This window comes from Anoplopoma fimbria, chromosome 21 (genome assembly GCF_027596085.1).
Source record: "Anoplopoma fimbria isolate UVic2021 breed Golden Eagle Sablefish chromosome 21, Afim_UVic_2022, whole genome shotgun sequence".
NCBI classification, from domain to species: domain Eukaryota; kingdom Metazoa; phylum Chordata; class Actinopteri; order Perciformes; family Anoplopomatidae; genus Anoplopoma; species Anoplopoma fimbria.
In genome coordinates this window covers 582,663-594,502 of record NC_072469.1, presented here as the reverse complement: position 1 = coordinate 594,502, position 11,840 = coordinate 582,663, and the positions used below count along the sequence as shown (strand labels likewise).

At 41.1% G+C, this 11,840-nt stretch overlaps 1 pseudogene; it reads left to right on the top strand.

The window, feature by feature from the left end:
- The window catches only part of LOC129110479 (activin receptor type-2B-like), a 14,438-nt pseudogene extending 11,240 nt beyond the window's left edge, over positions 1 to 3,198 (top strand).
- Positions 3,199 to 11,840: the final 8,642 nt, after the last annotated feature.

Below are 11,840 nucleotides of genomic sequence, written 5' to 3'. Positions count from 1 at the left end.
GTCAGCTGGTCCGAGTTGTGTCACATCTGTGAGTCGACGGCGTGCGGTCTGGCTTACCTTCATGAAGACATCCCCCGTCTGAAGGGAGAGGGCGCCAAACCGGCCATCGCCCACAGGTAACGCCTCGTTAGAGTCAATGTAGATAACGAGACCTCACTGAGCTCTGATTGGCTCCCAGGTTCTCTATCAACACTTCTGAAAAAGTCCTGTTAGTCCTGGTCCCATGGGGGGCAGAGGTCCTGGTCTGACGTCCTGGTGTCTCTGTGTCTCTCAGGGACTTTAAGAGTAAGAACATCATGCTGCGTTCGGACCTCACCGCCATAATCGGAGACTTCGGCCTCGCCGTCCGCTTCACGCCGGGAGAACCACCTGGAGAGACTCACGGACAGGTGAGCCCTCGGACCGCCACACGGACCGCTGCACGCCGCGAGACGCACACACTGAGCACGGCTTCATGTGTGTGTGTGTGTGTGTGTGTGTGTGTGTGTGTGTGTGTCTGTGTGTACAGGTGGGGACCTGGCGCTACATGGCCCCGGAGGTTCTAGAAGGAGCCATAAACTTCCAGAGAGACTCCTTCCTGAGGATCGACGTGTACGCTCTGGGGCTGGTTCTGTGGGAGCTGGTGTCCCGCTGCAAGGCCGTGGACGGTAACGGGTTTATATTTATATTATAGTTTATTATCTTATCTTTACTGTGGATGGTAACAGGTTTATTATTTATATTATAGTTTATTATCTTATCTTTACTGTGGACAGTAACGGGTTTATTATTTATATTATAGTTTATTATCTTATCTTTACTGTGGACGGTAACAGGATATTATAGTTTATTATCTTATCTTTACTGTGGACGTAACAGGTTTATTATTTATATTATAGTTTATTAGTAACGGGTTTATATTTATATTATAGTTTATTATCTTCTTATAGTCTTAATATTCACTCAGGTGTTTTACTGCGTGTGTGTGTGTGTGTGTGTGTGTGTGTGTGTGTGTGTGTGTGTGTGTGTGTGTGTGTGTGTGTGTGTGTGTGTGTGTGTGTGTTTAGGCCCGGTGGACGAGTACCTGCTGCCGTTCGAGGAGGAGGTGGGTCAGCATCCGTCTCTGGAGGACCTGCAGGAGGTGGTGGTCCATAAGAAGATGAGGCCGTCGATCAGAGAGCTGTGGCTCAAACACAGCGTGAGTCTTCATCACAGTTTACATTTACACCTTCAGAATATTTATCAATTTTATATATTGAAACATGTTAGTTATCGTAGTTGTTCATGTTTCTATATTTATGTTCTTGTGTTTTATCTCCTCTTAATGTTTATTGTCACACAGAAAAAACAAAGGTGAACCTGAGAGAAACCTAATACTTTCTCACAACACAAAGATTTGTAGGATTTAAAGTATTTAAAACTGTGCTTTTATTTTGAAGCCCAGATTTCTCATGCTATTATATTTTCTGACTGTGAACCAAACACCTCATATTGTGTTCTTGTTCGGGATGTACTGAAGAGTTGAAGCTTCATTCATAATGTTAACATTCAAGTTCTAAAACAGCATTGAAATGCTGCACAGCTGTTTGTATATGTAAAGAATACTTTACTTCATATTGTTAGCGTTTAGCCTTAAAAAAGAGGTAAAACTGTTTGCTCTCCTCCTCCTGCACACAACGAGCAGGAGCAGCAATCTAACAGCACCATTCAACAAAAACCTTACAAGGCTTCATTAGAGAGTCCAGGAGAAGCTTCAGATGTAAACAATGACATTGTGTGCAGATCTAGTTCTTCTTTTGGTCGTCTTTAGAAGCTGCGGTCGTACTATATATATATATATATATATATATATATATATATATATAATAATGATAAATATGAATATTTTCAGGGTCTGGCTCAGATCTGTGAGACGGTGGAGGAGTGCTGGGATCACGACGCAGAGGCTCGGCTGTCCGCCGGCTGCGTGGAGGAGAGGATCTCCCAGGTCCGCCGGCTCACCGCCACCATAGCCCCGCCTAACTCCGACCACCACGCCCTGCCGGTCTCCACCCTCCCACCCGTTCCCATGGTAACCAACGTGGACCTGCCGCCCAAAGAGTCCAGCATATGAGCAGAGAGAACACTTGGCTCGTTCTGGAGGCCTGAGGTTACCGGTGAAGTCCAACTTCCTGTGAGGACGACCGAATGACCCACACACACACACACACACACACACACACACACACACACACACACACACACACAGACACACACTCACACACACCTTCTCTTCTCAGTGGAAGCAGCTGCTATTCGACCTCTTTGGACGTCTTTTCTTTGACTCTCTCTTCGTCCGGTTGGATGAATATTACCAGCACACGTACTTGTTTTTCTCAAGTTTTCCTTCCAGACTTGAGTCATTTGTGTCTTTTTTTAACCAAACCTGTGTGTGTGTGTGTAGTAAACACACACACACACAGGTAAACCTGACAGTGCATCCAGGTCCCGACTCAGTGAATGCTCTTCTATCTCAGCGACGACTCTCTTTACGTTGGCAGGTTTTTTTTATCATTCTTCCCTCTGCTGTCTTCTGAGACTCCGCCTCCAGAACCAGACCGCGTCACCTAGCAACCGCCTACCATCAACCTGCCGCTCGGGATGTTTTTTTTACTACAATGCTGCAAAACCCTTGTAGGAACTCGATGACTGTTACAGAACATTAGTTTTTCTAGCTGGACCTTTTCTTCTGTTCTCGACTAACCTTCGGATCCAACGGGTTCTATCCAAAACGACAGGAAACAGGAAGTGAGCTCACAAGGAAACACACAAAGACTTCCTCTCTCTCTCTTTGTGTTCAGCTGTTATCATTTTGAGGTTGAAGACTGAAGAAGCGTTTTTTCAGGAAACAGGAAGCAAAAGTCCTGCATGCAGAGATCTGATTGGCCGACGGCGCTCAACCAGAGCATTTTGGTTGGCTCGGAAATAAATCTTCTCAGGTAACCAGGTCTACAGGGGTCGGACTCAACAGGACGCCGGCCAAAAGTTATGACGGGGGCGGGGCCAATGGCGGGTGGGAGGGGCTTATCTGAGGGTGCTCAAAGCCTATTGGCTGTCCTCAATATGTAAAATTTGCAAGGTGCCCAAACAAGGGAACGTATGTTCCCCTGAAAAAAGGTGCAAGACCTCATGATGCAGAGAGCGTTTATGCATCCAGGTCAGTGTGTGTGTGTGTGTGTGTGTGTGTGTGTGTGTGTGTGTGTGTGTGTGTGTGTGTGTGTGTGTGTTTGACCTTTGACCTCCTCAGCTGTGTTACCTCCCATCATCGCCCCCTGCTGGTTAAGTTTACGTACAGAATTTGTTCCACTTCACGCTCTTATTCTGAAAATATTCCCACTAAACTGGAGATGAATATTCTGCTAATGTTCAGATAAACATTCATCCTTTAAATAAAGTTATCTGATTAATATTCATAACGTGTTGAATTAACGTCCACGGAACAAAATCAACATATCACACGTTAATCTGATTATTGATTCATGATCAGATCAATAAGCCCCGCCTCCTCCAGTGAGTCTCTAACCTACAGATTAGAAACACCTGGTCAGGTTCATTCATCTGTTCAGAGGTCAAAGTCTGCAGAGGTCAAAGGTCAACCGGCTGTTCTCTCTTTTTTTTTTTTTTTTTTTTTTTCAACCGGGACCAAAACCGGGGCGTCGGCCTGTTGCCTCGGAAACCAGTTCAGAAACTGTTAAAACACACTCGTCATCACCGAGAGGAAGAGCTGTGTGTGTGTGTGTGTGTGTGTGTGTGTGTGTGTGTGTGTGTGTGTGTGTGTGTGTGTGTGTGTGTGTGTGTGTGTGTGTGTGTTACCAGTGAATGTCTACGATGCTGCTGTTCACCGTGATGAGGACGATATTTCTCTATTTTTTCTTTTTATTGTTTGTGTTTCGGTGTTTTGAACTCTCAGTGAAGCCAGACGAGGCGTTCGAGGAGCGTCGGACGAAACAGCGTTGTAGAACGGAGGAAACGATTAGAGACGGAACAGGAAGCAGAAGGCGACATGAACCACAGATCACCTCAACACAGAAATACCTCAGAGACCTTTCCATGTCTCTACTTCTGTTTCTATTCTGTTCACCGGATGTTTTTCTTTCTTTTTTACATAAAACCTCCAAACTGAAGAAATGTTTCCGACCTCCAGCTTGTAAATAGTTAATAAAGTTTTGTGTTTTTTTTAGACTGAACTGAACTGCCGATATCATAAAAGCACCTGGACTGAGCCGGACACGTCCTCGTCTCCTCGTCTCCTTCCATAGCCTCTCCACTTATGTCCTCATGTGTGACCTCTCTTCTGCTTACACTTGTTTCCTTACCTCTTCTCTCTCCTTTCCTTTGTCCTTGCCCCCTTCTCCTCATTCCTTTCCTCCTCAATCTCTTCTTTCTCTTCTTCTTGTGTCCTTTTGTCTCCTCACTTCCTCTCGTCTTCCAGCTCCATTAAATGACTCCTCTTTCCTCACTTCTTCTCAACTTGTGTCTCCTTTCCTTCCCTTCTTTCCTAGCTTAACCACTCGTGTCCGTCTCTCTTTTATCTCCTTAAGTCTCTTGACTTCCTCTTCTCTCTCTCTCTCTCTCGTCTTCCTCTCCTTCCTTGCCTCCTTCCCTTGCGTCTAAAAAACATTTAGAATATTTCATTAAAACAGAATCAAAAGACCTTTGATGTAAAAATGAACCAAACAAATGTGAGGTATTAATATTCTAAATGTATTTTAGTATCCAGTGACTGTTTGATGCCGGGACGAAGTGACGGCCGGACTCAGATCCATGTGTTTCCAGGTGTTTCCAGGTGTTTTCAGGAACATATTACCTCATTAAAGCCACACGGGCAGAAACGGCGTGCGGGGGGGCGACAGTCGTCGTGACGATGTGAAGACGCGGCGACGTCATCGTTCAGGTTTTTAGGGACGAGAAACACATTCTCATATTCATGTTCACGGTTTAGCAACCGACCGCGCTGCTACTGTTAGCATCGTTAGCATCCCACTGTGAAACCAGTGCTGAATGCTAACAATGCTAACAAAACTAACCCGAGTGCCAACGCAGCAGATATTTCCCCTCATAATGTGACGTTCACACAGATTAAGATTCATTCATGTCGGTTAAACTCAGTTAGCTCGAGATGTTAGCATTCAGGGCTAACAGCGAACTGTAATAACTTCATGGAGACTGAGCTTTCAGCGAGATTTATGATTTTTAACCTCTAAGTGTTAGCAGCACTTTGGCTAAAGAACGTTACTAGAATGTGAAGACTGGAACGGTGGCGTTCATTAGCCTCGATGCTAACGAGTAGCAGGACGCGGGGCTTTTCAAATTAAAGGTCACTGTTTTAAAAGCTCGTTTTTCGCTCATCGTGCGACCGATGCTTCCGTTTAGGCGTCCGGAGAAGTGCCTGAGAGGAAAGTCTCTACGGCCTAAACTCTTTGTTGGTTCAGTGAATGTGGGCCTTAAGTAGATCATCTCACAACAACAAACCCGTTGACTTCATCTCATCTCAAGATCCCTTCTCACCATGAATCATAAAGTGGAGCTGCTTTTCTATCCATGTAGAAGAAGAGGCGTTAGTCTCTCATTGGACCAAACATGATACCAACCTAAACGGACTCATTTCAGATCTGGTTCAGGGCTCTCATTGGCCAGAGGAGACACACAGGGTTTCCCAGGCATGTTGTCAAGGGGTGTGTAAAGATAGCCGCTTCCTGTTTACATGTCCAGAGCCGTTTGTTTCTCTTTTCTTGTAATAATGAAGTAGTATCATAATATTACATGAAAAATGATGAGATTAAACTCTCGTCATTTAAATAAACTTCCATTCTAACATAAAGAAAAACAGACGTAACAAAGGTCTGAGAGGCGGCCATCTTTACAAAAGGTCCTGATGATGAAGATGATGATGATGGTGTGAAATGTAAATCTTGTACCTTATGTTTCAGTGTTGTAGCTCGACTGTAGAACACAGAGACAAACTTGTATGACTGATTTATTATAAAAATGAAAAAGAATCTGGTTTTTCATTTCTGTATAAACAAAACAACAACACGAGGAAGTGAGGGAGAAGCTGTTCTTGGTTTAGTCTTTTCAAATATATAAATATAAATGTACGTGAACAGCAGGTGGGAGAAATACGCCCAGACAGGAAGAGATGTGAGTTAAGAAAATAAAAGCCCGTGCTGTTGTGAAGCTGTTCAAAGGTTTCATTGTGAGGAGCAACGATCACTGTAACATAGACGTCTACTGAATAATCTTTTTTTAAACTGTGCTGGTTTGTAGAGAAAAACTCCTGCTAGGTGTTTCTAGAAGAAAGAAAACAAAATGTGTGTGTGTGTGTGAGGCGTCTGTCTCCTTTATTATCTATTTTCATAAATCTCTTGTATATCTCTCTTTCTATCTCTTCCTCTCCACCCAGTGCCACGACCATTACAGTATGAATGAATGTAGTTCTAGTCCTCAGCGACGCCACACGCACACACACAACCTGTTATCAATACCAATAAAACAAAAATCACTGTAGAAAAAGGGTTATTTCAATTTTATCTTTTTGTATATGGAATACACAATAAATCCTGTCAAATCATTTTAAACAGACTTCTGTGTTCTTTTCCTTTCGGTTGCCTCCACACGGCTGTCACATGGCGGGTGAGCCGGTGGCTAGCAGCTAACGGAGCTAACAGTGCACTTTGTTATTATGTGAATGCTTTGATTATGAACCATTGAATCAACCCAAAACCAGTTCAGACTTCAGATGGTTTCACTGGTGGACCAGTTTGATAAAGCTGATGGCAGACCATTATTTATATTGTGTGTGATATCATTGTTTATAGCTAAGCTAACAGTATGCAGTGAAGCTTTACTGAAGCTCCTCCAGAGAGACGTAGCATGCTAAGAGACGTAGCATGCCAAGAGACGTAGCATGCCAAGAGATGTAGCATGCTAAGAGATGTAGCATGCTAAGAGATGTAGCATGCCAAGAGATGTAGCATGCTAAGAGATGTAGCATGCTAAGCTACAGCAATAAATCAGAATCATACCAGCCAATCACAGAGTAGAGAGGCGGGACTAGGCGGAACACTGTTGAGAAGAAAGAACCACAGTTTGAACTGGTTTGTTTATTTATATATTATACTTTATTATACTTTTTACTCTACTTAAGAAATGTAATTTCACTTTTACTGGTTGTTTAATCCAGTTAGCCGGCTGGGTGAAACTGTGAGCAGAAAGAAACGAGAAACATTTCAATGTTTCTCAGAAGGTCAGAGGTCACAGCAGGATAGGAAACAGAAACATCTCCTTCGATATGAACCGAAGTCCTCCAGACTCAGCAGGAGGACGATGGTCCCGGACTCTGAGACCAACCTGGTCTTTGCATCATGAGGGAGGAGGTCCAGGTCCTCGGGGGGGCGGAGTGACATGAGGGACGAAAGTGATCAAACTGGTTTCCAGAATCAACGAGAAGATAAGAACCATCACACGAATAACAAGAAAGAAGAGACAAGAGAGTTCAGCAGGAGGTGAGATTTTATCACCATTTATGACTTTTTTAACATGCTATACTACCATCGTCATCATCGGTCCTCTGTGGAGTCGATGGTGAGGACCATCTCGGTCTGTACATGGAGACACACTGACAGCACAGACCTTCACTGATGCAGGTTCCCTCAGAACAATGACAGCTTTGTGTTATTTTCGTTTTACATGTGAGACACGTAAAACCAGGTGATCAGTGACGGGAGGTTTTTCAATCAGCTGTGGGTCCAGATCAGACCGGAGACCAGTCACTAGAACTTTCTGTGTGCCTTCATTCTTTTAACGCATATTTAAAATGATGTTTGTTCTAGAAATAAAAACATCAGCCATGAGGACATCCGTCTCATCTGTCTCCCTCTAGTGGACCATGTGTGGATGTTTTATCAGGTCAGAACCTGATGCAGATCCTTCATCCCTCTGTGGAGTCTTCTTCACCCGAAGAGAAGAAACGACAGGAGGAGCTCAACTGTTTATTATGAATCACAGTAACAACATGTCTTTGACTCCACGACGTGACCACAGTTAACCTGTTCTGTTTGTGGAGATGATTCATTAAACACTGAACAAACATTCAACTCATATTTTAATATATGAAATGAGGAGAGAACAAAAGGTACAACTCACTTTATTAACTTCTTAAATGAAACTACTAGTTTGTGTTCACTATGACAACAAGTCTTAATTAATCAATTAACTTCACTTAGACACAAACAGCTTTGATCTGTGTGATGTATCAGTAATAACACGGCTAACGTTAGCTAACAAACACACCGCTAGCGTTAACTGTGTGTTTGTTAGCCAGGTGCTAGCATTAGCTGTGTGTTTGTTAGCCAGGTGCTAGCATTAGCTGTGTGTTTGTTAGCCAGGTGCTAGCATTAGCTGTGTGTTTGTTAGCCAGGTGCCAGCGTTATCTGTGTGTTTGTTAGCCAGGTGCTAGCGTTATCTGTGTGTTTGTTAGCCAGGTGCTAGCGTTAGTGACGTTGCCCTGACTGTCATCATGCTAATAAACACAACAATGACTGAAACCAAACGTTACTCTTCAAACCAACTCATTCAGTTGATAAAATGAATCACCTGGCAACACATAGCTAGCTAAGCTAACGTTAGCACTCCGCTCAGGACGTTAGCTAACGATGTGTGTTTAACAGGTGATTTGAGTTTGTCACCTGAATTAGTTATTGAACTCGCTGCTTCAGTTTATTAAACTACATTTTCTACAAACGTGACGTGTTAAATCCACCTGTACAGGTAAACACACCTGAATGAAGGACACCTCCTCCTCTCAGCTGGACCTAAACACCTGAAACACACTTTAGTTTAGTTTCTCTACTTACCTGTAGGGTTGACTTCTTCCTTTTTCATTTAATGGCGGACTACAAACAAACGTTAAAGGTGCATAGCGCCACCTGCTGAACCGGAAGTTACATCATGACTCTTCTTCACAGTACTAAAGAGATACTATTACTCACAGTACTACATCAGTACTATTACTCACAGTACTACATCAATACTATTACTCACAGTACTACATCAGTACTATTACTCACAGTACTACATCAATACTATTACTCACAGTACTACATCAATACTATTACTCACAGTACTACATCAGTACTATTACTCACAGTACTACATCAGTACTATTACTCACAGTACTACATCAATACTATTACTCACAGTACTACATCAGTACTATTACTCACAGTACTACATCAATACTATTACTCACAGTACTACATCAATACTATTACTCACAGTACTACATCAATACTATTACTCACAGTACTACATCAGTACTATTACTCACAGTACTACATCAATACTATTACTCACAGTACTACATCAATACTATTACTCACAGTACTACATCAATACTATTACTCACAGTACTACATCAGTACTATTACTCACAGTACTACATCAATACTATTACTCACAGTACTACATCAGTACTATTACTCACAGTACTACAGAGATACTATTACTCACAGTACTACATCAATACTATTACTCACAGTACTACATCAGTACTATTACTCACAGTACTAAAGAGATATTACTCACAGTACTACAGAGATACTATTACTCACAGTACTACATCAATACTATTACTCACAGTACTAAAGAGATATTACTCACAGTACTACAGAGATACTATTACCCACAGTACTACAGAGATACTATTACCCACAGTACTACAGAGATATTACTCACAGTACTACATCAATACTATTACTCCACCAAACCTCCACCTCACCGTGTTTGTGACTCTGTCCTCTAGAGGGCGCTGTCTGACCTCAGACACATGAAGCCTTCTGTCTTTAGAGGAGTTAATGCTCATAAACAGGTTTAATAAACCTTAATAGTTTATATACATCTGAAAATAAAGGATTCTCTTATTTATTTATTTATTTATTTATGTAGTTAGGGTTAGGGTTACACTCACACACACACACACACACACACACACACACACACACACACACACACACACACACACACACACACACACACACACTCACACACACACACACACACACACTCACACACACACACACACACACACACACACACACACACACACACACACACACACACACACACACACACACACACACACACACACACACACACACACACACACACACACACACACACACACACACACACACACACACACACACACACACACACACACACACACACACACACACACACACACACACACACACACACACACACACACACACACACACACACACACACACACACACACACACACACACACACACACACACACACACACACACACACACACAATCACACACACACACACACACACACTCACACTCTTCACACACACACACACACACACACACACACACACACACACACACACACACACACACACACACACACACACACACACACACACACACTCACACACACACACACACACACACACACACACACACACACACACACACACACACACACACACACACACACAGCCCCCCCCCCGGCTGAGACAATAGTTTGAGCTGAATGGAGACAGTTAAAGGAGCAGACCGCTGTTTTTACATGATTTAACCCTTTACAGACCTCAGAATGAATCATTACATATAAACCGTCTCTCTCTTCAGACTTTCTCCTGATGTTTGATGAGTTTAGTTTAGATTAGATAGTTTAGATAGTTTAGATTAGTTTAGTTTAGTTTAGTTTAGATTAGATAGTTTAGTTTAGATCATTTAGTTTAGTTTAGATAGTTAAGTTAAGATAGTTTAGTTTTGACAGTTAAGTTAAGATAGTTTAGTTTAGATAGTTTAGTTAAGATAGTTTAGTTTAGCTTAGTTTAGGCAGTTTAGATAGTTTAGTTCAAATAGTTTAGTTTAGTTCATTTTATCTTATTTTATTTTAGATAGTTTAGTTAAGATAGTTTAGTTGAGTTTAGATAGTTTAGTTTAGATAGTTTAGATAGTTTAGTTTAATTTAGTTTAGATAGTTTAGTTTAGTTTAGATAGTTTAGTTTAGATATTTAGTTTAGTTTAGATAGTTTAGTTTAGTTTAGATATTTAGTTTAGTTTAGTTTAGATAGTTTAGATAGTTTAGATAGTTTAGTTTAGATAGTTTAGTTTAGTTTAGATTGTTTAGTTTAGTTTAGATAGTTTAGTTTAGATGGTTTAGTTTGGTTTAGTTTAGATAGTTAAGTTAAGATAGTTTAGATAGTTTTGATAGTTTAGTTAAGATAGTTTCGTTTAGTTTAGTTTAGACAGTTTAGATAGTTTATAGTTTAGTTCAAATTGTTTATTTTAGTTCATTTTATTTTATTTTAGATAGTTTAGTTAAGATAGTTTAGTTTAGATAGTTTAGTTTAGATAGTTTGGTTTAGTTTATATAGTTTAGTTTGGTTTAGTTTAATTTAGATAGTTTAGATAGTTTAGTTGAGTTTAGTTGAGTTTAGTTTAGATAGTTCGGTTTAGTTTAGATAGTTTAGTTTAGATAGTTTAGATTAGTTTAGATAGTTTAGTTTAGTTTAGATAGTTTAGATAGTTTAGTTTAGATAGTTTAGTTTAGATAGTTTAGTTTAGTTTAGATAGTTTAGTTTAGATAGTTTAGTTTAGATAGTTTAGTTTAGTTAGTTTAGTTAGTTTAGTTAGTTTAGATAGTTTAGTTTAGTTTAGTTTAGTTTAGTTTAGATAGTTTAGTTAGTTTAGATAGTTTAGTGTCTCTGCTGCTGATTCAGTCAGCGGCTCATTGATCGGTTGATTGGTGATGAACTGCAGATATTTGGTGATAAAACT